This window comes from Lissotriton helveticus, chromosome 8 (assembly GCF_964261635.1).
Source record: "Lissotriton helveticus chromosome 8, aLisHel1.1, whole genome shotgun sequence".
Lineage (NCBI taxonomy): Eukaryota > Metazoa > Chordata > Amphibia > Caudata > Salamandridae > Lissotriton > Lissotriton helveticus.
In genome coordinates this window covers 389,183,730-389,205,713 of record NC_136069.1, presented here as the reverse complement: position 1 = coordinate 389,205,713, position 21,984 = coordinate 389,183,730, and the positions used below count along the sequence as shown (strand labels likewise).

General features: G+C 40.9%; 1 protein-coding gene across 1 annotated transcript in view; it reads right to left on the bottom strand.

The window, feature by feature from the left end:
• Window positions 1-21,984, bottom strand: part of LOC144771653 (uncharacterized) — a 945,479-nt gene that overhangs the window by 696,401 nt on the left and 227,094 nt on the right. The window contains exon 3 of the mRNA XM_078656010.1: window positions 15,949-15,999. The gene's annotated coding sequence lies outside the window, so the exon portion shown is untranslated. The remainder of the gene's footprint in view (window positions 1-15,948; window positions 16,000-21,984) is intronic.

Below are 21,984 nucleotides of genomic sequence, written 5' to 3'. Positions count from 1 at the left end.
AAATCTTACTAATCACTTTTATCTAACTAGACTCCTACCTGCGATCAGCGTTGTTTAGTCCTTAGTCCAGTATTTCTTTGTCTTGGTGGTGTGAGTCGTCTGAATTCTTGTTAGGGGTTCTTTAATTTGAGGGGTGAAGCAAGATTATCTAAGGAAAGATGAAAACAAAACTCTTAAATTACATTCTTTCAAATATTTCTTCTTTATACTCTTCTCCTATTTAGACTTACTTGCAATTGCTTTCATTCAAAGCTTTTATTTGGGTTTCTGTTTTTTCTTTGTGTCCAAACCTGTTGTCAAAACAAAAGAAGAAAACACAACTTCCTATGCCAACACCCTAAAGATAAGACAAAACAATTCTAAACAGTCTTTTTCATGTTTCTATTTTTTGAATGCATCACAATATACTCTTGCAATGTATTTTCCACATATTATCCTTAAATCACAATCAAACAACGATTCTTTAAAAGGTTTCTTTGTCTTTAAATGATTTCAAACGTTTTTTCCTTATTTTCTGTAAAAACGAAAATGTTTCCAAAAGACTTGCTTGCGTTGGGCGCCTGTCCCTTTTAAACACAAATGCACTTATCTTGAATTTCTTTCTCCTTTGTCTTTACAGGTACAGGAAACTTTGGATTAGCCAAAACGAGGTCGTCCTGCTGAAGAATTCAGAGTCCCAGGTGAGTTTGCAGAAAGAACCCCCAGACGCTATCCTTCTGTGATGATATCCGGAAGGCAAAGCGTCTTCCAGAAGCCTGGGTGCGGTTTAAATAGTAGACCGCACCCAGAAGAAATAGTGCGCACGTTAGCGCGCAAGGCTGCTGCGAGCAGAATGCACTCGAAGCAGCTTCTAAGCAAATGGTTCCCGAATTCTCTGAAAGGCTTTCCAATCAAACCAGGTCTATACTTCAACCATTACAGCGTACAATACCATCATGCCAGACATTAAAGAATGACAGTGAAATTAGACATTAGGAAAACGCAATGAAATAAAATGTCACGTAGATGTCCATTAAGCACAAAAACAAGCAATAAATACAGTACACACTCAGGACGTGCAGGTGCACGGGAATGGGGCGGGATTTTTAAAGATAATTGGTTCTGCCTCTTAACTAGGCATGGAACCAAGTGAAGAATCATGACAGATATAGGGTGGTCTTGAAATACATACATGTCGAACCCCGTTCATCACCTTACCCTGTGTCTTCCACTTTCTGTTGATCTTCAGTCTGACTCTTTTCTTTCCTGTTGTCTCATTCTCATTCTCTCTCACAACTGGAGGGTAAACCCCTACACCTTCAACCATACCTTCATGCCATGCTCGCTGTTTTAAGTTCCATCTTGCATCTAACCAATTACTAACAGAATGTCTAATCTGATTCTTCATTCTTTTGCGTTCTTGCTCGTGTGTGGCATGCATTTAATAAGATAAACTACTGTGCAGTTTGGGTTGGATATTTAATGTCATGCATTGCCCGTTCTTGTCATTGGAAGTGATCTTGCTTCAGTCCCTAGCCCACTAACAAATGTATAAGCCCATATTGAGTATCAAGTATTAGGCAGGTGTGCCTTCAGGTGGTATTGTCTCTCCCCTACAGTTGGGAATGGCAGGTTTCTTAAGCACAATTTCTGTTTTCATGTACTGAATGCTCTTGGTACAATTAATCAAATCTTCCAAACAATAGCATTCCACCAATCTAAATCAGCACTCAGTGATAACTAACAATTCCTAGCATGGCACTTGCCACCAACCAACCTATTTCAGTGTGGCACCCACTGTCATAATCAAGAAATGACAGCGCTGCACAGAGCACAGACAACCAATTGCAGCATGTCCAGTTCAAAGGTTAAGCAATCACATTGTGTCTCTCTGGCTCACAACACAACAACCACCAAATCACACATCATGATGTAGATGTAGCACCAAGTTTCAATAAAAAGTTTATATCGCGAAATCTTGATTTTCAATTAAATCCAATAAACCAAACCATAAACTTTAACCCTTTCGCTGCTATGCCTTTTCCCCCATGCTAAGCCTTTCAAGGCTAATTGGGATAGTTTGTGCTTAGGCCTCAATAACCTTTTGCCCTCATAAGCTATCCATTCGAAAATTTGCATCCTTTTTTTCCAACATCTTGGGGATTGTAAAGGTTCCAGGGGTTTGTGGATTCCCCTGGAGGAGACTGAGAAAATAGCCTAAATATAGTTAGATTTGGAGGTTTTTGGGAAAAATAGGAAAAAGAACCCTGGATAAAAGTGTCTGGTTGTTTTTGATGCCTTGATGCGCTAAAGTCACCATCTTTTCAGCTTTCAGGAACATGCAAAGATGAATCATAAGACCTAATTTTTTATGATAGTTTTGGCATTTTTCAATGAGGTAGCCCATTATTCCTATTTTGTATACTTTTAAAGAACCATTATTTTGTGGTGCAAACCACAGTGAAACCCCTGGGTAACCTAGGAAAGCAATATATATTTCTAAAACGTAGACATAATTCCAAATTGAGCAAGATATGTATAGATCCCCCAAAGGTTTCTAAAAAAAACTTAAATCTGAAATAGAGAAACACTGAAAACGACTAAGAAAAAACTGCCATTTGCGACAATGTTTTTATCTGTAACATTTTGTTACGATGGCCAATTTACAAAAGCAATGTGCTATTACGTTTGTTAGACCCTTTTGATTGTGGGGATACATAGAGTTTGCAGGTTCTCCAAGACTCCAAAGTACCTAGTGCCAACAATTGAGCTACACCGTAAAATGATTTTTAATTGTGCACTGAGTAAAAATCAATTCATATGGTGAAATATGGTGAGTGAAAAATAGATATCAATGTAACCTATGTATTTCTGAAATGTACAAAAGGTAAGGAGTTTAGGCTCAGTCGTTATTTGTATACATCTCTGACTTTTTACCACATGACCATATGATTTAGAGGGTATTTTTCAAAATGTTTTCTTTCTGACAAACTGGCTTAAATTTGGAAGGCTTAAATGCAGTGAAATCCAATGGGTAATAATAAACAGCCTAGTATTCTATGCTTCCACATGTCTTCTGATAAAAACGGTACCTTACATGTGTGGGTTGCCACAACACCTGTGACAGGAAATTCCCCCAAATGCAACATGGATACATCACATTGGTTGAATCAAAACTGACCCGTTTTTTGAAAAGTGGTAGCTGTGGATTTTGAGCCCTACCTCAGCAGCATCCACAGAAACCTAGCAAACCTGAAAATGTATGGATGGCCCTCATTTATTCTCCATTTTAGATTCAACTCTTTCAGTTGTCACCTCTTTCTCGTCATAACGTTTTCCATAATTGTCTGCTCACATGTGAATGCAGTCTATGTGCATTGACATCCTGTACACTATACAGATAGAACCGGGGTCCTACATTAGAAACTCAGTGCCATTTTTTTCCCTTTTTTTCTGTTCCCTTTTAGGTGACACTTCATTTTAGCTAGACAAAACCAAAGAAGCTGTTCTCCACCTCTGCTACAGTGTGATGAGAACAGAACTTTGTTTTACAAACATCGCCTGTGCTATGGCTCAGGGAGAGGTGCGATTTCATGCTGGGATTATCACAGACTTGCTGCAAACTGTGGCTGAGATGCAGCCCTGCTAACTCTGGCCGCCATCCTGCTAAGGAAGATAACCTATACACTGCTACCGTCATCCTGACAACTAAGACCAAGGTATGGGGGGGGTTAGACTATCCCAGCTGGTCTGGCAGAAGGGAGTTCTCACTATGCTCTTTTTAGTATAGTATTAGTGACAGATATGAGTAAGCAACCATTAGTAAATCTGTATTTGTAAAGCGCGAACTACTTACCCTTATGGGTAGAGACAATTAACTTGGTTGATTCTTCATCCTGTTTACCATTCTAATGAAGCTTTTTACAGTAAATGTTAAGTGTCCAAAATGTTCCTCTTTCCCTCATACCGGGGAGGTGAGATTCAAGTGATACCCAATCAGGACCGCAGGTTTGAGCTAATAATTTCTGCACATGAAGGATTACAGTCTGTCCGTGCTGGTGTGGCGACTACAGTTCCCTTGTTACAGAAACACCACTGGTGGCAGGGTCTTTATAAACAGACTAAACAATATGTCCTTTGCCGTGATGTTTGCCAGCAAATTAAAAGTTCTACCAGTGCCCTCCACCACAGACACGCCTTCTAGTTTCCAATAAACCACTACAATGTGTCTATTTGGATCATTGTGGACCACACCATGTGGATGGTATGTTTATATGTATCTTATTGACCTTTGATTCATGTTCTCAATTCCTATGGTTATGGCTACAGCAGTAGGCAGAAATCCTAACTGTTGTGTAAGATTTGCAGGTCTTCATCTGTACATATGAATTAGTGGTATTCTACTCAGACCAGGAACTGGTATTTGCCTCTACGGCTTACCGGGATACCATGGGAACCCTGTGTGTTGCTCTGCATTAATGCTTATCATCCTGAGGGAACTTCATTAGTGGTATGGGAGAACCGTGACTTATAGCAATCCTTAACAGCTAGAGTATTAAGTTTGGGTCGTAGTTGGATTAATCACCTGAATGGAGTCCAGAGAGCTTTAAATAATCTGCGTAGAAGATCTTTGGGTGGGCGAACCGCATAAGAGGTCCTGTTCAGTGTCCAAAGGTATGTTCCAGATCTTGATAACCCTGGCACAGTGGCGGATTATGCGCTCTTTGACATCAATTAATGTTTTGCTGTCTTACAAGAATTATAAGATCTCCCGGATGAGCGCTTGAATGAGAATTCTAAACGTTCTACACTAATGAAGTGAAGGAACAGCATCGCCTTCTGGCTGGATTCATAAAGTTGAAAATCTGGTCCAGGAGAAGATTACAGGTAAGAAGGCATGTTGCCCATTCTACTGTGCCCTGGTGACTATCGTTTCTGTTTAAGGTACTGGAAGCATTAATTTGCAACCTCTTGCTGGTTGCAAACAGAAACAAAAAGTTTCCATTGATTTTTTCAAGCTCCATTAGGCAGCCAGTCCCACACAGTAGGCCACAAGGGTATCTGGGTAGCCCGTTACCTCTTCTTCCTAACCTGCAGGAGATCCCTCTAGAAACATAAAGCAGTCTTAAAAATGAAAATCCCTAGATTGGATCTTCTGATGTTGAACATGCAGTTGTGCCTGTTTCTGCTGTCAACACAGGATTTCTGATTTGGATGTACAATGTTCCCCTGCTGTACCTGACAATTAAATTATAATTTATCAACCATCTTTGGAGGTACCTACTGGCTCTCCTTTGCTTCACACCAAGCCTGTTTTTGCACAGACTGGTTCTGGCTACTTTGTTGACATTAATGATGTTCTTCAGATTCCACATTTACGTCTTTGCTTCGTATACATACAGTGTGGTTTTTGTTGACAAAACGTATTTTATTTTTCAATTTTACTACCTATGGATTGTCCTTTCTTTTGTTTTTCTCTTCATCTGGATTGGATTTTTTAAAGTGGTTTGCTTCTGTTGAATGGACATTAGTTTCCGGTTTTCTCCAGAACTGGTAGCTGAAGTACTTATGCCCCATTGTTCCTCACATAATATATGAAGAGTGACCTACCCCTTTTGAGCATTACTGCATTTCCAATCCATGATGGCATTGTTTGGGATACGATCGGATATGTCATTTTTCGTCCCACAGAAACTTTACAAATTCTATATGTTTTTAAGATTGCTACGTACAATTTTGTCACCCCAGGTTCTGTCACTGATTATTGGGATGTAGCAACTGTTTCAAATATGTTATTTAAATCAGAGTCTTAATTAGTGTTCGAAAATGAGGATTTGCATTTGAATTCTGCAACCTATGGTGAAATGTTTTGCTACCATCATTATGCACATCATTATTTACAGAGTAAGTACACCACATGCTGTTTTTAATTTTACACAGTGGGAAACTGCCTAACACCACCTGTAAGGAGTCCCCAACAGCAGGATTATGATTATAGAACAAACAGTATTGACGTAAAATCATTTTGAGGTACAAGACACTGGCGGATCCAGGGCATTGATGCCTTATTATGGGCTTGTTTTATTCCTCGACAAATGACATTTTTAACTAAATAGTACACCGACTACATATCTTGGACTAGCTAATGTTTAAAATGTAAGTACATCTATCATTCTCTTTCTAGCATGATTTCATAAATGGCAACACTACATTTATAATACAGAAGAACAAAAAAAGAAGATACTGCAGAATGGCACATTCACCTTTTCCATTTACTGTTCAGGTAGATTCTTGGTGTGGCCCCTTGACACTCATGACTGCAATGCATTTTTGTAAAACTCTTCCAAGGGTTTTAAACCTTGCAGAACTACCAGCTATGCTCAATCACAATGTGCAGTAACTACCTAAAGTATAGATATGGTATGCCATCAATGCCGAGAGCATTCCACGTTGTCCACTGTTGAACAACATTTATCTCCTCTTTCTGAGAACATAGATATGCAAGATTTTTTATTAGGTCCTACATCTCCCTGTTCTAAACGTTTCACATATGCATATTATAATGAGATTTGGAAGATTTCACAAAAAGAAGCTGTGGAAACCTTCTGACAAATTGATAAGCAAAATTTAGAAAAAGTGTTAGCTGTTATCGATAATGGCATGACCACATTGTCTACTAGTACTTATTCGTTGAAGAATATTGTGTCATTTGCATTTGACATCATACAAAATGCCATGTTTGCCTCTTTATATGGTAAAAGTCCACTAGGATCGATTTTACAATTGGGTTAGAAATTGCAGGTTTTAAAATCCAACAAAGTGCCATTGAAATATTTGAATGCAACAGAATTATTTTGACCTTATAACTTGCAGCATATTCAATAGGCCATGACAAAAAAGGATGCAACCTACATCTTGCTTAATAAAGAGCATTCAGATAAACTGCCCTTGTCTGTAGTTGAAACATTTTCAGATATATGGTTAGTTCATGGTTTCATTTCTTTAAGGATCTTTATGTTTCATTTCTTGTCTTGTCTGAACGCTTTCAAGTTGGCAGATAAGAATTAAAGGGCAATTTGTTTGCATGAAACACGATTCTTTTCCTTTGATTATAAATGTTTGGAATGAATTGCATCATTCATCACTGACACTAACATCTGCCCACAAAACATTTGATCTCCAAGTTGCCCTGTCCTCCTCAGAAATACAGTCGCTCTTGCCAACTAATTTCTCGCTACATTTTGGTGAACTGGTTCATCGCATTTTTAATGCTTCACACATTGCTGGAGTAGTACGCTTTTTTTAAAGCGGTTTGGTGTGGATTTTTTTCCACATTTCAGGCTGTAGTTGGAGTGGATCCATCGTTACTATACTTTCCATTTTCAAGCATTTTTGGAGGCAATCTGTTGGTATTTTTCCTGTTAATTGCTGTTTGGGTCCTATTTTTGTTTCTCTGCAATGGATGTTCCACAATAAGGCCAAATGGTAATGGAATTGCCACACATCCTTCTGTGCCAAGAAAATATGGTGCAGTGCTTTGGATTGTCTGTTACTAACAGGTCTTTGTCTGTCCGGTCCATGTGGTTTCAGAGTGAACAGCCTGTGTTTAGCTGCCTTTGGTGCTCCTTTGAGTGTCTACTAGACATATGCCTTGCTACACAATTGGCATAGACTACGGACATGGATCTGCTAGTTTAGCCATTAAAGGTGCACCTCTAGTGTTTTACAATGTTGCTACAAGATGCTTACTATAAATTGCTAGTAACAACAATGAGCTGGCTCTAATCAGTAAGGCTGAGCACTTAGAACAGCATAACAAAAAAGTATGCCAAAACTGATATTTAAGTCTAAAAACATCAAATGACAGCCAGAGAAGAAAAACTATTCTAAACTGGGGTAGGCTAATTAATAGCTATTTATTCAAAATTAAGTACAAAATATAACAATTAGGTCATTTCAATCAAAATTTTATCAACATATAAAAAACTGATTGGACACCGCACTGTAGAATTTCAAGCGAATCAACATTCAGTCAGACATATCACAGTCATACACCTCACGTACATACATTCATACAAGAAACTATAAACAATCTGGATTGGCTAATGTACCAGAGTTGAAAATAAGCAAAACAGGAAAGGGGATCAAAGGAGAGGACCGCTCTCTCGGTCTATATAAATTTGTACAAAACCAATTAATGATATACAGTACACTCCGAATCATTGATAACAATACAGATTGTCAAAAAAACATTTCATAAAGGTTGTGTACTCGAAATACCTCCAAATGTGGTATAAGTCCACACTTGATTCACAAGAGCAGACCAAGTGACAAAGGCCTACGCGTTTCGAATCCCAGCAATTCGTGGGGGGATTCTCCTCAGGGCCAAGGGAATTCTGAAAAACTTATGTCCTGTGCTGTACTCCACTATTGTTCTTTTCTGATACTCCTTTATCCTAACTTTACAGGAGTTTCTTACACTGCACCAGGTTCCTCGCTGCATCAAAGAGGGTAAGCTGTGCCTGTGTTGTTGGTGGCCCTCTGCTCTTGAGTGTTCTGGCGTTTTTAAACAGCTCTATATGCATCTGTTATGTTTTTTGTTTTTCAGAATTCCCTTGGCCCTGAGGAGAATCCCCCCACGAATTGCTGGGATTCGAAACACGTAGGCCTTTGTCACTTGGTCTGCTCTTGTGAATCAAGTGTGGACTTATACCACATTTGAATGTATTTCGAGTACACAACCTTTATGAAATGTTTTTTTGAGAATCTGTATTGTTATCAATGATTCGGAGTGTACTGTATATCATAATTAGTTTTGTATAAATTTATATAGACCAAGAGAGCGGTCCTCTCCTTTGATCCCCTTTCCTGTTTTGCTTATTTTCAACTCTGGTACATTAGCCAATCCAGATTGTTTATAGTTTCTTGTATGAATGTATGTACGTGAGGTGTATGACTGTGATATGTCTGACTGAATGTTGATTCGCTTGAAATTCTACAGTGCGGTGTCCAATCAGTTTTTTATATGTTGATAACATTTTGATTGAAATGACCTAATTGTTATATTTTGTACTTCATTTTGAATAAATAGCTATTAATTAGCCTACCCCAGTTTAGAATAGTTTTTCTTCTCTGGCTGTCATTTGATGTCTTTAGACTTACTATAAATTGCAGCATAACAATTGATAGATGCTTCAGCTCCAGAATGCATGGCGTCTGGTACCTCTTCTAAGGCTAGACTTATGGCACCTCTGCCTCTGCTGATGGACCTGGTATTGGCCAAGTTTGTTCTTTGGAGCTCTCTCTTCAGGCTACTGTGGTGGATCTTTTGTCTGCGGATGCAGGTTCCCTCCCAACTGACCTTTTAATGTGGCATTTTGTTTTAAAAAAGATTTTAAAGATTTATTTAGTAGTTTGCGTTTTTTTTGTAATAGGCACTTTCTAATGGCTTTCTATTGTGCCTAATGTTTTATAGTATATAATGCTATGCCATTTAAATGCTTTTAGAGTAGCTAACATTTATTGGCTGGCCTCCTTCTGACCAAGGGGAGAGTGTTGCATGGCCTGCGTTTAGTCTCCATTCCAGATTCAACTCTTTTGGTTGACATCTCTTTCTCTTGGTGACTTTTTCCAGACTTTTTCTCCTAATGTGTGAATGTGCTGCATGTGCATCTCTAGTAGATACTGACGCTCTGTAGTCTGTACAGGTAGTTCAATAGTCATACATTTGAATGCTGTGCCAATGTTGTCCTTTCTTTCTGTGCTTGTTAGGAGACACTTCATTGTAGCTAGACAAAATTAAAGGAGCTGCTCTGCACCTCTGCACTGTGTGAATGGAACAGTATTTTGTTATATAAACCGCTTCCACGATAAGGCTCAGGAAGAGGAGGCTGGGATTATCATGGAACCACTGTGAAATGTGACTCAGATGAAGTCTGCAACCTGCTGTCTCCGATCTCCATCCTGCTAAGGAAGATAACATGTACACTACATCCGGCTTCTTGACACCTAAGACCAAGGTATGGGGGTTAGACAACCCAACTGATCTGGCAGAAGAATACTCTCGCAATGCTCCCTTTAGTATAGTATTACTGTAAGATGGAGTTAGCAACCACGAGTCACAATTAAAATGGTTGAATTGTTCATAATATTTACCATTCTAATAATGCTGATTCCAGTAACATGTCTCTTCTGTATAATAATCACAACTCATGCTTTCTTTGCAAGAATACAATCATTTTAATAAATGTTTGAAAATGCATCATCATATCTTTCTTGTGTTTACCTTGGGCATTCCCTGGGAATGTTTGAGGTTGCCCATAACATCTGGAACCCTGGTTAGTTTAGGGGTTGGATGTGGTACTGTAGCTAGCTGTAAACCACCGACACTTACTAGTGGTATATGTGGACAAAGTCTCAATACTGTGGAGTTCATTTTGTTCTAATGCACAGTCCTGCTAGATTTGTAAGAACCGAATAACAGATATGTCACATTTTTCCACTCAAAAATGACTCAATTTAGCAAAGTGGGTATCTGTGGATTTGGGCCCTTGCTCAGCCAGCACCTAGGGAAACCTGGCACATCTGTACATTTTCAAAACTAAACACCTAGAAAAATCTAGGATGAGGTGACTTGCATTGCTCTCACCAGCCTGTTTTACCCAAAATCGCTTGCAAACCTCAAACTTTGACATTATAATGCTTTTTCCTCGAATTTCTATGATGGAAAATTATTGAATCTGCAAGGAGCCTCAATCTTCCATCCACAAAGAATTCCCCTAAGTCTTCTGAAAAAAAATGGTACCCCACTTAGGGCAGGTATAATGCCCGCAACAGGAAAGGCCCCAAAATACAATAGGGGGACATCAACATTCCTATCACAAAAAGTATCCGATTTGGCAATGAGGGTGTGTTATCTTTGGCCACAGATCGACTACCACCTAGGGAAACCTACTAAATCTAATTTCTGAAAACTAAACACCCAGCGGCGTCTACGGTGGTATGCCTCGTGTGGATCCAACAAAGGTTTCTTACTCACAACGCCCTGGAAACCTCACCCTTTGCCTAAAATTGTACATTTTCCTTACATTTCTGTGATGTAAACTCCTACCAGCCACCATTCTCCCACTTGTCTCAATAAAAAAACGTCCTCACTTGTGAGTCTCCTGGAGTTACTCTCATTAACCTTGGTTTGATTTGTGCCTATTGGGGGCTAAGGGAGGTACTATTTTTATCAGGACAAGTGTGGTAACGCTGGGTGGTAGGAATTTTGTGAATTCTTGCTGATTCTAGAAGTCTACGCCACAGAGTTACAGAAGTTTGAGGTTTGCAGGACATCGTGGGTAGGAAAACTTTATGGGATACTTGTAACGCAAACCACCCTAGACTCCCTCCGATGTCTAATTTTCAACTGACCATAAATTTCAGTCATTCAGCATATAAGTAGGACAATTTTGGGACTTTGACTAACTTTGCTACCCCCATGCATTATAAGTATCTGAAATCCAAATTTCCCTTCTTGCCAAAAAGATGGGGTCACTTTAGTCCCCAGGGTGCAGAAAGACTTTTGGAGTCTCATTAGAGGTGGAGGCTAGGCCCAATGTGTTGGCAGGTGGGACCATCCCCACACCTTGTAGCAATAAATACAACCCCCTAGTGTCTGGTGGGCTTTATGCCTCTCCCACTGGGGCAGATTTGAGTTAAAGACCTCATATCTGCCTTCTCGGGGGGGGGGGGTCAGAAAGACTGTTGCAAGTTATTTGAGGTTTAGGGTTAGGACCAATGCCTAAGTGGACGCCCCACCTATTTCTCCACAAAAAAATAATTATTTGCGTTTTGTGGGCTTTCTGGGCATGATACTAGGGGAGCATTAACCCATTTCTGGGGTTGGAGGCACTGCGCCTCCAAATATAGTCTCTGGTGGCCTAGTGGGTTTCCTGCCCACTGGTTGGGGGCAGATTGGAAGAAAACCCCTTTAATCTGCCCTGACGGAGAGCAAAAGACTGGGTGATTTGCGGGGTTTGAGGGCTATCCTGATGCCTAGGTGAGATGCCCACATCCATTTATACGCCTATACAAAATTCCTGGTGTGTAGTAGGCTTTCGACCCCCCAAGGACAGATTGGAGATAGCAATCCCCAATCTGCCCCTTGAGAGGCATAAAGACTTTTGGGTCTGAGAGGGAAGGCACTAGGCCCTTGCGTCTGGGTTGCTCCCCCTAAACAGCCACTCAGAAGTGGTCAAATGAACTTTCTGCCCCACCACCAGGGACAAATTAGAGAAAAACACCTCCAAGCTGCCCCAACAGGGAGAAGAAAGACTGCTGGGGGTTATTTGGGAGAGATGGAGGCTAGGCCTGATGCCTGGGTGGGAACTCCTCCACCCATTTAATCCCCTTTAAAAATCCCTGGTGTTCAGTGGGCTTTATGTCACCCCCAGGGGCAGATTTAAGGTAACACAGAAAGACTTTAGGGCCTGGAGGAGGGCGGGAGCACCAGCCCACTGCAAGGAGGCCACTAGTGCCTACAAATTCACTCTCTGGTCATCTATTGGGCTTTTTGCCTTTCATCAGGAGGAGATTGGAGGGAGGAAAACACCTCCAATCTGTTCTCAACGTGGGGGATGAAAAACTACTGGTTTTTTTGGGATGGGTGGGAGGCTAGGCCCAAGTCTTGGTGCCCCCCCCACCCAATTACTTCCCTATAAAACTCCCTGATGTTTAGTGGTCTTTCTTCTACCCCAAGAGCAGTTTGGAGGCACGGACCTCCAATCTGTCCTAAGGGGCAGAAAGATTTTTGGGTCCTGGGAGAAGGGAAAAGCAGGGATCCACGAGGGAGTGGTGCCATTGGAAAGGGGAGATTCTTCCCTGTTCAACAACACCTCCACTATCCAAATCAATGCCCAGGGGACTGAGATATAACCCCAAGCATTGATGTAAATGAGCTGATCAGCTCATCGTACTTTCACTTTCTGCATAATAATGTCGCCTGCAGATCGTCATTGCATAGAACATGCCTTGGCTGTTGAGAAAGCTCACACCAAAGAGATTTCCTGCCTCGGATGCAAGATTGGCATGGAGCCGTCATCAGCACATGATTACTGGTGTGCAGTACGACCTGGAGCCATACTCAGCACCTATGAGGTTAAACAATGAAGACATTAATCATAATACGTACAAAAATAAACATGAATAAACATTCACATTTCACAGGCTTAGCCCTCTTGAATACAATTTGGACTCCACACTTAAGTCAATCGAAAATAAGGCAGAAGCATCACAATTACAATAACCAAAGTCCCTACTGTACCAAAAATCAAAGGTATATAACTAAAGCTCTCACAACCTGCTTACATTTTTTATGACATCGAGAATAAAACATAATCTACTGCTCAGCATTAAATGCAATGCTTTTAATGGCACGTTCTATTATGGTGCATAACTCACTTCCCCTTAAATGACAGATCATATTCTGCAACACCAGAGAAATTGTCATTTATTCAAATTGGACCATTGGAATTTGGAAGTACTAAGTGAATCAAAGCACTTTAGTTTCTGAATCTGATTAGCTGTAGCATCAAGATCCAGTTTCAATCTATCCAGATGCAGTCACAACCATCCTCTGCTACCAGATTTGATGTAGCTATTTTCCTCTAAAGTGTCCAAATAAGTGCCACTGACAAAACAGGAACAGTGTTAAATCCCCAAAGGATTTTCTTTTCTTGTCCTTCAACTGGATCTGGCCAACATGCAAATTCAATATTCAATATAATTTCAAAATGTATAGTAAAACACATAAGGCTTTGCAATAAAGACTGACAAGTATTCTAATGAGCCCATGAAGGTTTATAAAAAATATAAAGCATAAGAGATGGCAAATCAAATGGTTAGAGATTAGTCAGTCATTTAAATCAATCAATATAATGCAGCTCAGGATAGAATGCAGAATAATAAATAGCAGAACTAAATATAATTCTGTTTCAAGGAAATACATCAGGGGTTATGTTGACATGAAGTCACCTCCTGAAAGTTGAGAAATAGGGAGCCCAACACCCTTTTAAAAGGGCCTCTTTTGTAACACAAATCCATACATGAATACCATTACATTTAACCAATTAGGTTAACAAATGATCAATACAATTTCTAAAGTTACATTATTCTGTGCTGTTCCACAGATTAATGAAATGCAAATCTCACTGCCGGTGCACATTTGACATGTCAACAGTAGTACAAATAGTATTCAAAAATGAAGGTCAAGTTCTTATGAGAATAATATCAGGGACCCAATAGGTGAGGCCTTGGGAAATGTTCACATTACTTATACAACATTCTATGAAACTGAAATGAAACATAAACTTGTACATGGCCAAGAGACATTGCCTTTCCAGCCTTGTTTACAAAATTTCTTATGTGTGCTGAGTGAATGATGATAAAATGAGAGAAAGATGACTGCAGTTCTACGTTATCCAATGTTAAAATAAACACAGTTTCTCAACATAATATCCTAATTTCGCTATATGTTAATCGTATCTATTATTAGAATTGCTTATTTTATGAAAACCCTAAATTAGGATCATGTCCCAGAGTCTTGTAATGGCTGCCTCAACACGTTGTCAATGTTGTGGGATACCCATCTCCCTACCTACCCATGTCCTTTGGGTCAGGGTGTGTTCATCTTGCTCCCTTATTTATTTTTCACAATTGTTTTCAGACGACAAAGACTATTGTCTCTGAGTCCTGTAATGGTTGTTACAAAATACTGTTAAGGTTGTGACCAACCAATCAAGATTGAATAGTCACTTTTAAAGTGACCAATTAAAACATACTGGAAACCAACTTTGCGATTACATTAAAAAAAAAAACTACTTTATAGACTTATGCCAAATCACAAAAAACACACTTTCTGATTAAATATCTAGTTATCTGCCACATTTGGTGTATTTCTGTAGGCTTTTTTTGGCCGTATAACTGTCTAAAATTCCTTTGGGGAAAAGCATGAGAAAAAAGCTTTTCGGGATTCCCCCGCTCTGCCCCACTCTTGTTTGATTGCCGTGAAACTTTCCAGAAAGGAGCTGATTGAATTGGGTGAACTTTTCAAAGAAAAGTTTTGTGACTTATCAGACAAAGAAAAAAACACTCTTCGTATGAAAAGTCTGATTTAACTATATTACAACAGAGTTTCTTACTTTTGGTTCTCTTTATGGCGCGAACTCGACCCGAAGGTATCAGAGCACTTTACATGAGCACTAGTTGCATTACAAACGGACACATTTATTTTGTTAGGCACAGGGAGTTTAAGTGATTTGCCAAGAATCACATAATGTTGAGTGTCCCTGCTGAGACTTGAACCCGGTTCACCAGCTTCGAGGTTGACCACTCTACCTGTTATGCCACATCCTCTGTTTGTTCTGCTAGTTATCAGAAGCAAGTCAACCACCTGTGCACAGAGTGCCTTGAGATAGCCGGGTTAAAAGGAGGCACTAATGTTAGTTATATTGATTTTTGTGTATGCTTGCTGATATCAGTAATACATTAAATTGAATAGCTTACTTTTCACAGGGTGCATAGGAGTACAAAACGTAATGTTAACTTCGCATTGGGAGCTTAAGAGAGTAAGACCTCGACTCGGGTTAGTTGATGCGCAGTACCATATTTATTGTGTACACAGGTAAAAAAGGGGTTAGATTCGATGAACCCTTGGTAGTAAATGTGACAGATTTAGAGTAGAGACAGAAAGATATAGAAGTTAAGGGATCTGATTTGGGTGGATTCAGCACTGTAAATAGCTGCTATGAATAAGAAAGGCTGTGTGTAGAAATCTCACATGCTTTAAGCTGATCCACTCTTTTCAATGTGTCAAAAGTCTTGAGGATGTTGTAGAAGTCTGATTTTGGATCAAGTCACCTACAAATAATTGTTTGCTGCATTGAAAAAAACACCAGAACCATTAAAAAGTATAGAAACAAAACTTACTTTTCGAACTAATGTGCTGTTCCTATCCTTGAGCCTGGCATTTTCTTTTGTCTGTTTGTAAAGACAAACCACAGAAAATCAGTCAAAATAGTACATTCACTGAGTATTCAAAACAAAAAAGAATGGACGGCACAGTGGCATTACTGCATGTGATTTTCTGACATTCAATCCCCAATTTAAGGCGCTATTAGAATGGAAACAGGGGATTTACAACACGTTTACCCCTTTATAGAAATGTATTGCAGTGATAAATCATTTTGCAACATATTAGCAACAAAAATAAAATAAAACATACCTATTATGCTGTATATCAGAGTATTTTGTCTACAAAGCTCATTCACGTTTAAACTGATTCACACCAGTCAATAACGTTTGTAGACACTCCTCCTACACATACAAAGTCATCTAAACCTCTCAAACACAATATGATACAAAAGGCCTTACTGAAAAGTAAGCACATGTTATTAAATTAGATCCATGTTCTTGATAAATAAAGGCATACCTTTATTATATTTAGTGTTTCTGGTAAAATACCAATTTGTTTGTAGAGTGTCGTCTATTGACAAGCGGAACAATACTCCTATGTCAGTTATATCAGTTTGTTTATTAAGAATTAAGCTGTTTTTGATGTATTGTTTTCTGAGAAAGAAAAATATGTAATTCTAGTTCTCCAAAAAGTGATGGACAACAGGATGGATTATTTATGAACACTGAATAGCTCTGTCAATGTGCAGGATCCCAGGACACTTATAACGCAATATAAAAAACATTGGACTCCCCCAGTTATGTCAAACTGCACAATGTATCATTCTTGTCTGCCATATGTTGCTCATTACACTACTCATTACATATCAAATAATATAAAAAACATCACGGAATATATCTGATATTATATTGTTGAAGATATCACCCAAGAGATGACATATGATATCAGCAAAGACCAAGGTTTGGGATGAACTGGGCCAAACTCACACCTGTGCTCAGTCCCAACTTTGCATAGCCAATGAACGTGCACAATCAGGTATTTGGCCCTTGGGGTTACTGAAAACAAGTGAAACTGCTGTACAGGACTCGTGCACAGCTGATGTAGGAAGAATAGGTCCAGGGTGTGGTCAAAGGCAACATCTTGTAAACAAGACACATTGTAAAGGGCTGAAGGTGGCAGAGGTGCTGCAGGGGGCAAGAAGACACAGAGTGACTGTGAGAGGCTGGGTAAACACGAGGGGGGCAATGGAGGCAGAAGCTTATAGGGCCTTAAAAGAGCAGAAGAACATACAGGAGAGACAGGGATGGAGTGGAAGGCACGCAGGGGTACGGCACGGAAAATCAGGGGGCAGTGTAGGCATATTGAAGGACTGCAGGGGTGAGAGGCATCAAGAGAGATACAGATATAGAGGGTCAGGGATCACAGAGGGAGGAAGGGGTACCCTACTCAGGGTGGGATGCTTACCAACAAACCAGGGTCTTCAGCTGTCCAAGGTGAAGGCAAGTATTATCAGAAGTCACCAGGTCACAAAAATGGAAAATATGGAAGAGAAATACCTTCAAGAAGCTGCCACCTTCCCAGGCGGAAATAGCCAAAGATGTAAAAACCCTTGCTGCTGTATGAAGACATTAAATGGCTTAAGCAAATCAGGAATCAAAATTCCAACAGGAATTCCTCAGGAGCAAAGAGTCAGGATCAGTAAGTGAGGAAGCAAGGATACAACCGAAGGAACACAGCTATGTAGTGATACATTATGTTAACAGAGTGAATCCTTTACATAGCAAAAGAAGAGGAAAAGGAAATTATTTCAAACTTCACGTAACAAAAACCATAATGGGTCAGAAGAATCAAGAAGAAACAAAGAAAGGAACATCCTTGAGGAAACTGGGGAGGAAAAGAACGAAAACCTGAACTGGAATAGCTGCAGAGTAGCTTTAACAAGACAGGCAGGTATTTGCCGTTTTGGAGCTGGAGAGGGAGTAGCAGTAACCAGGAGCATGAGGAAAGGCAGCCCCAGGCGAGTGAGACTCACAGCCAAAAATGCAGTCTTCTTGCAGTGTTTTCTGTAGCCTAGTAAACACAACCTTGGGCTCTCAAATGGCTGAGACACTGTGATTATAACGGCATACCCCCTCCTGAGACCACACACTATTCGGGAAGAGTCAGCAAAAATGGACAAATCAATCTAATGGCATGGGCTGAAGAAGCAAGAGCCCAAGAAGACTCACTAGGAGACTAGTCTGTTCAGTGAATGAAAAACTATATTGACCCCTGAAAATCCCAGAATCACAGATCTCATACTCTGATTACCATCTTCCATGACTGGAGAAGGAAGAGAATTCAAATAAATAGGATCCAGCACAAAAAGCTTCTGCCGGAAAACATGAAAAGTAGTGTGTATCTTTCAAGAATTAGGAATACGCAACCTAAAAGCAACATCATTGATCCATTTTGTTATCACCAAGGGATAAAACTATTGAGGTCTGGTCATTTTTGAGTGGGCGAGAACCTGGAAGACAACCAATCCTTATCTCTCAACTTTAAGTTTGAGATCAGTCTTCTTAATCTATTGGTTCTAGCATTTATAGCAATGTTAGTATCTTGTGAATTGTGGGCAATCAGGGAAACTCTAATCGCCCATGATTGTGATCTGGTCCTGTTGTTGGCACTAGGCCCAGTCATACAGGTGGAGCCGCGTTTTTATTGTGAGAAGTGTGGTAATGATGGGTGGTATGAATATTCTAGAGATTTTAGACAATGGTTGAGGTTTGCTGGGCATTTTGGGTAAGACATCTTTGTGGCATTCACATGAAGCACACCACCCTGAACTCCTCCGGGTGTCTAGTTTTCAGAAATATCTGGTTTTAGTAGGTTTCCCTAGGTTGCGGCTGAGCCCAGTAAATTTAGCCCAACTCTCCTGGCCCACATTTAAAAACAACAACCAAAAGAATCAAATGTCCTCTTGCCTGCCATTGGGAAAGGTATGGAGATGTTTAAGTACACAATGGAGCAGAAACTTTGTTGCGGTTCAAGGGGTGAGGCCTGATTTCATGATGGACTAGATCAGCCCCATTATTTTTATAAACAACACATTCCTTCCATCCAGTGTGCTCTTACCCCCTTGCACTACGAGGAAAGTTGTAGGGAAACCATCTCTCTGCCCCCGGAAGTCCAAAATAATGGTTCGGCCATTTCCGGGTGGAAGTGTTGCCCTATGCAAAAGTGCCACAACTGTACCCCTTTCTTTAGGCCAAAATTCAAACTCCTTGATGCCTAATGGACATTCCATTCCCACACCCAACTGGGGGCAGATTCGGGGCAAGTGGGACAAACCTCTTACAAGCCCTCTTGCCGACTGGGACAAACCTATTACCAGCCCCCAGGGGGGGCAGAAAGACACTGTTGCCCCATATGGGGTAGGGTATGGCAGGGTAGGAATCCCCATCCTTTTGTTTGCTTTGGCACCATGTTGAAAACCATGGTGTCTAGTGGACTTCCTGCCCTCTCCCCAAGTGGCAAAATGGGGGTGGGGCAAACCCCATTGTCTGCTTTTAGAGAGGGGGCAGAAAGAATGGTTTGTCCCTTTTTGGGTGGGGGCATGGCCATGCCCATGGTGGTAAGCCTTCACTATTATGTTCTGTTGTATATATTCATTTTTAGTGGGCTTTGCGTCCAATTTTGGGAAGGCAGGTTGCAGCAAACATGCAATCTGCCCTTCAGGGGCAGCTGAAAAAGTGTTGCATACTTTTTGGGGTTGTGGTGGGGGCATTGCCATGCTTGTGGTGTGCAGCCCCCACCCCTATGTTTTTGTAAACATTCCATGCTGCCTAGTGGGATTTCTGGGGTTGGACCCTTTTTGTGGTGTGGTCATGACCATGCCAGTGGAGGGCTATCTCACCCCTTCTTTTTCTACTATTATGTTTATCCCTTGTGTCTAGTGGGATTTATATACCCCTGGGGGAATATTGGGTCAGAAAGACTACATTATTTGGCTTTGTGAATGGGGAAGGGGTGAGCACAAGCCCTTGTGTAAAGGGCTGATTCCCCAAAATCTCTGCTGTCCAGTAAGTGTCTACTGGATGGATCACTGCTTGGGGATCACCTTCCTTTCACAATCTTCAAGCAGAAATCCATTGGGTAGAGATACCATTTGAAAGAGGAGAATTCCAGCGATACCTCCCCAAACTCAATAAATTCTCCAAGGCATGAGATATGACCCCGAATACTAAAGTGCAACAATCAGCTTGTTTTACTTTCGCTTTTAACCTAATGACATCAGCATGCCTTGCATGGTGCTCGTCATTACCAAATGAAAAAAAACGGACTCAGGCTTATAGGAAAGCTTTTCCCAAGCAACGCTAGTAGAAAATACAAAGAAGGAATCCCTCTAGTACAAGCATCAGAGGCTCCTTTAAAGCTCTCCCCAGCATCATCCAATGGCTGACAGATGCATTGGGAGGGAAATTGTCCATCAGAGATCTAGTAGATCCAGCAGTCTCTAAGTGGCTAACCTCAGGAGCTGGATAAGATAGCTGATGAGTGGAAACACACTAGGCTGCACAAGAAATTCCAGAGGGGGAATCCTACGAAAGGGGGTCAGGCCCCCCAACAGGTGAAAGAAGGGAACAGTAAAGACAAAAAGAAGGTTTGCCAAAGAAGGGAAGGTCCGTGACTGATCCAAGTCCATAGGGAGTGGTATCAGGGAAATAATTTTGGGCCTTCAAATGCTGGGATGTGCTATGAATGTCAGTAGTCTGGGCTTAAAAGTGAAGATCCTAATTGCTCCAAGAAGCCCCCCATAGAGGGATACTGAAGAGTACACTGAAGTCACCTTAGTGTGAATGGGAGTGATGGATATTGAAACCCTGGCTGCCTTACCTCCCAGCATGGTGAAGTATAGGCAATGGCCAAGCTTCAATGGTACTAAGGTAGAGACTCTGGGGCATACAGGTTCCAGCATAAGCACTGGGGTGGACAGGCAGGTTTCCCAAGACCAAATAATCCCAGATCTACTAAGGTAATATGTGCCCCAGCCATCCCAGTGGAATGACTGTTGGGAAATCATCTGGAAACCTGTGCTTCGTCAAATGAGGAAAGGAGGACTTGTGGAGAAATACAGGGCACTACGAACACATCAGAGTCAAAGGATCCTGGAATAATGGCCCAGGCATCTCCAAGCAAAAGGAAGGAAAGGAGATCTGGGAAACCAACTTCGGAGAGTCATATGACCCCAAAGAAATCTTGCCCTAAGGGGAAGGGCCTAAAGCCTGAAGAGGAAATTACCCTCTGAGAGCTCTTCCGAAACTTGCAGAGCTGCCAGTGGCAGGAAGACCATCCAGGGAGGAGTTCTTCCAGGGACAGATGACCTTTCCTACTTTTGAGGGCCTTCAGCAGCAGGTTGAAGTCCAAGAGAAAGGGGATATCAGTTGACCCCACAGGGTCTACTCAAAGGATGCTATTTTGTATGGTGAAATAAGGAACCCCAAACCTGTAGCAACGCGGGAGATTAGTGGTCCCTCAACACTATATGGCATGTCTCCTAAACCTGGAGCAGACATCAACTTGGCTGGGCATCTGAGGATAGGTTGGTCAACTTTTTCTACTGACCCCAGATATCAGGGAAAGTGAAGCAGTTTTGTCAATCCTATCCGACCTGTCAAGCCAATGGCAAGACAAGGGATAAGTCAAAGGGTCTCTTAATTCTACTACATGGGGTTGGGACAAATTGTGAGAGGGTGGGGTCCCCTAGACCATCCAACTGGTTCTTGCAATAGGTTCATCCTAGTGATGGTGTATCATGTCACAAGATGCCCAAAGGCAATATTCCTCAAGTAAGTGACTGTACCCTCAGTGGCCAGAGTCTTAATTGGTGTCTTCACCAGAGCCTGGTTTTCAAAGAAGTTATTATTTGACAGGGGAACATACTTCATGTCTGTATTCCTGAAGGCTATGTTGAACGAATGAGGGCTAACCTACAAGTTTACCACTCCTTATAACCCCATACTAATAGTTTATTTGAAAGGTTCAACAAAACCATGACAGCCATGATT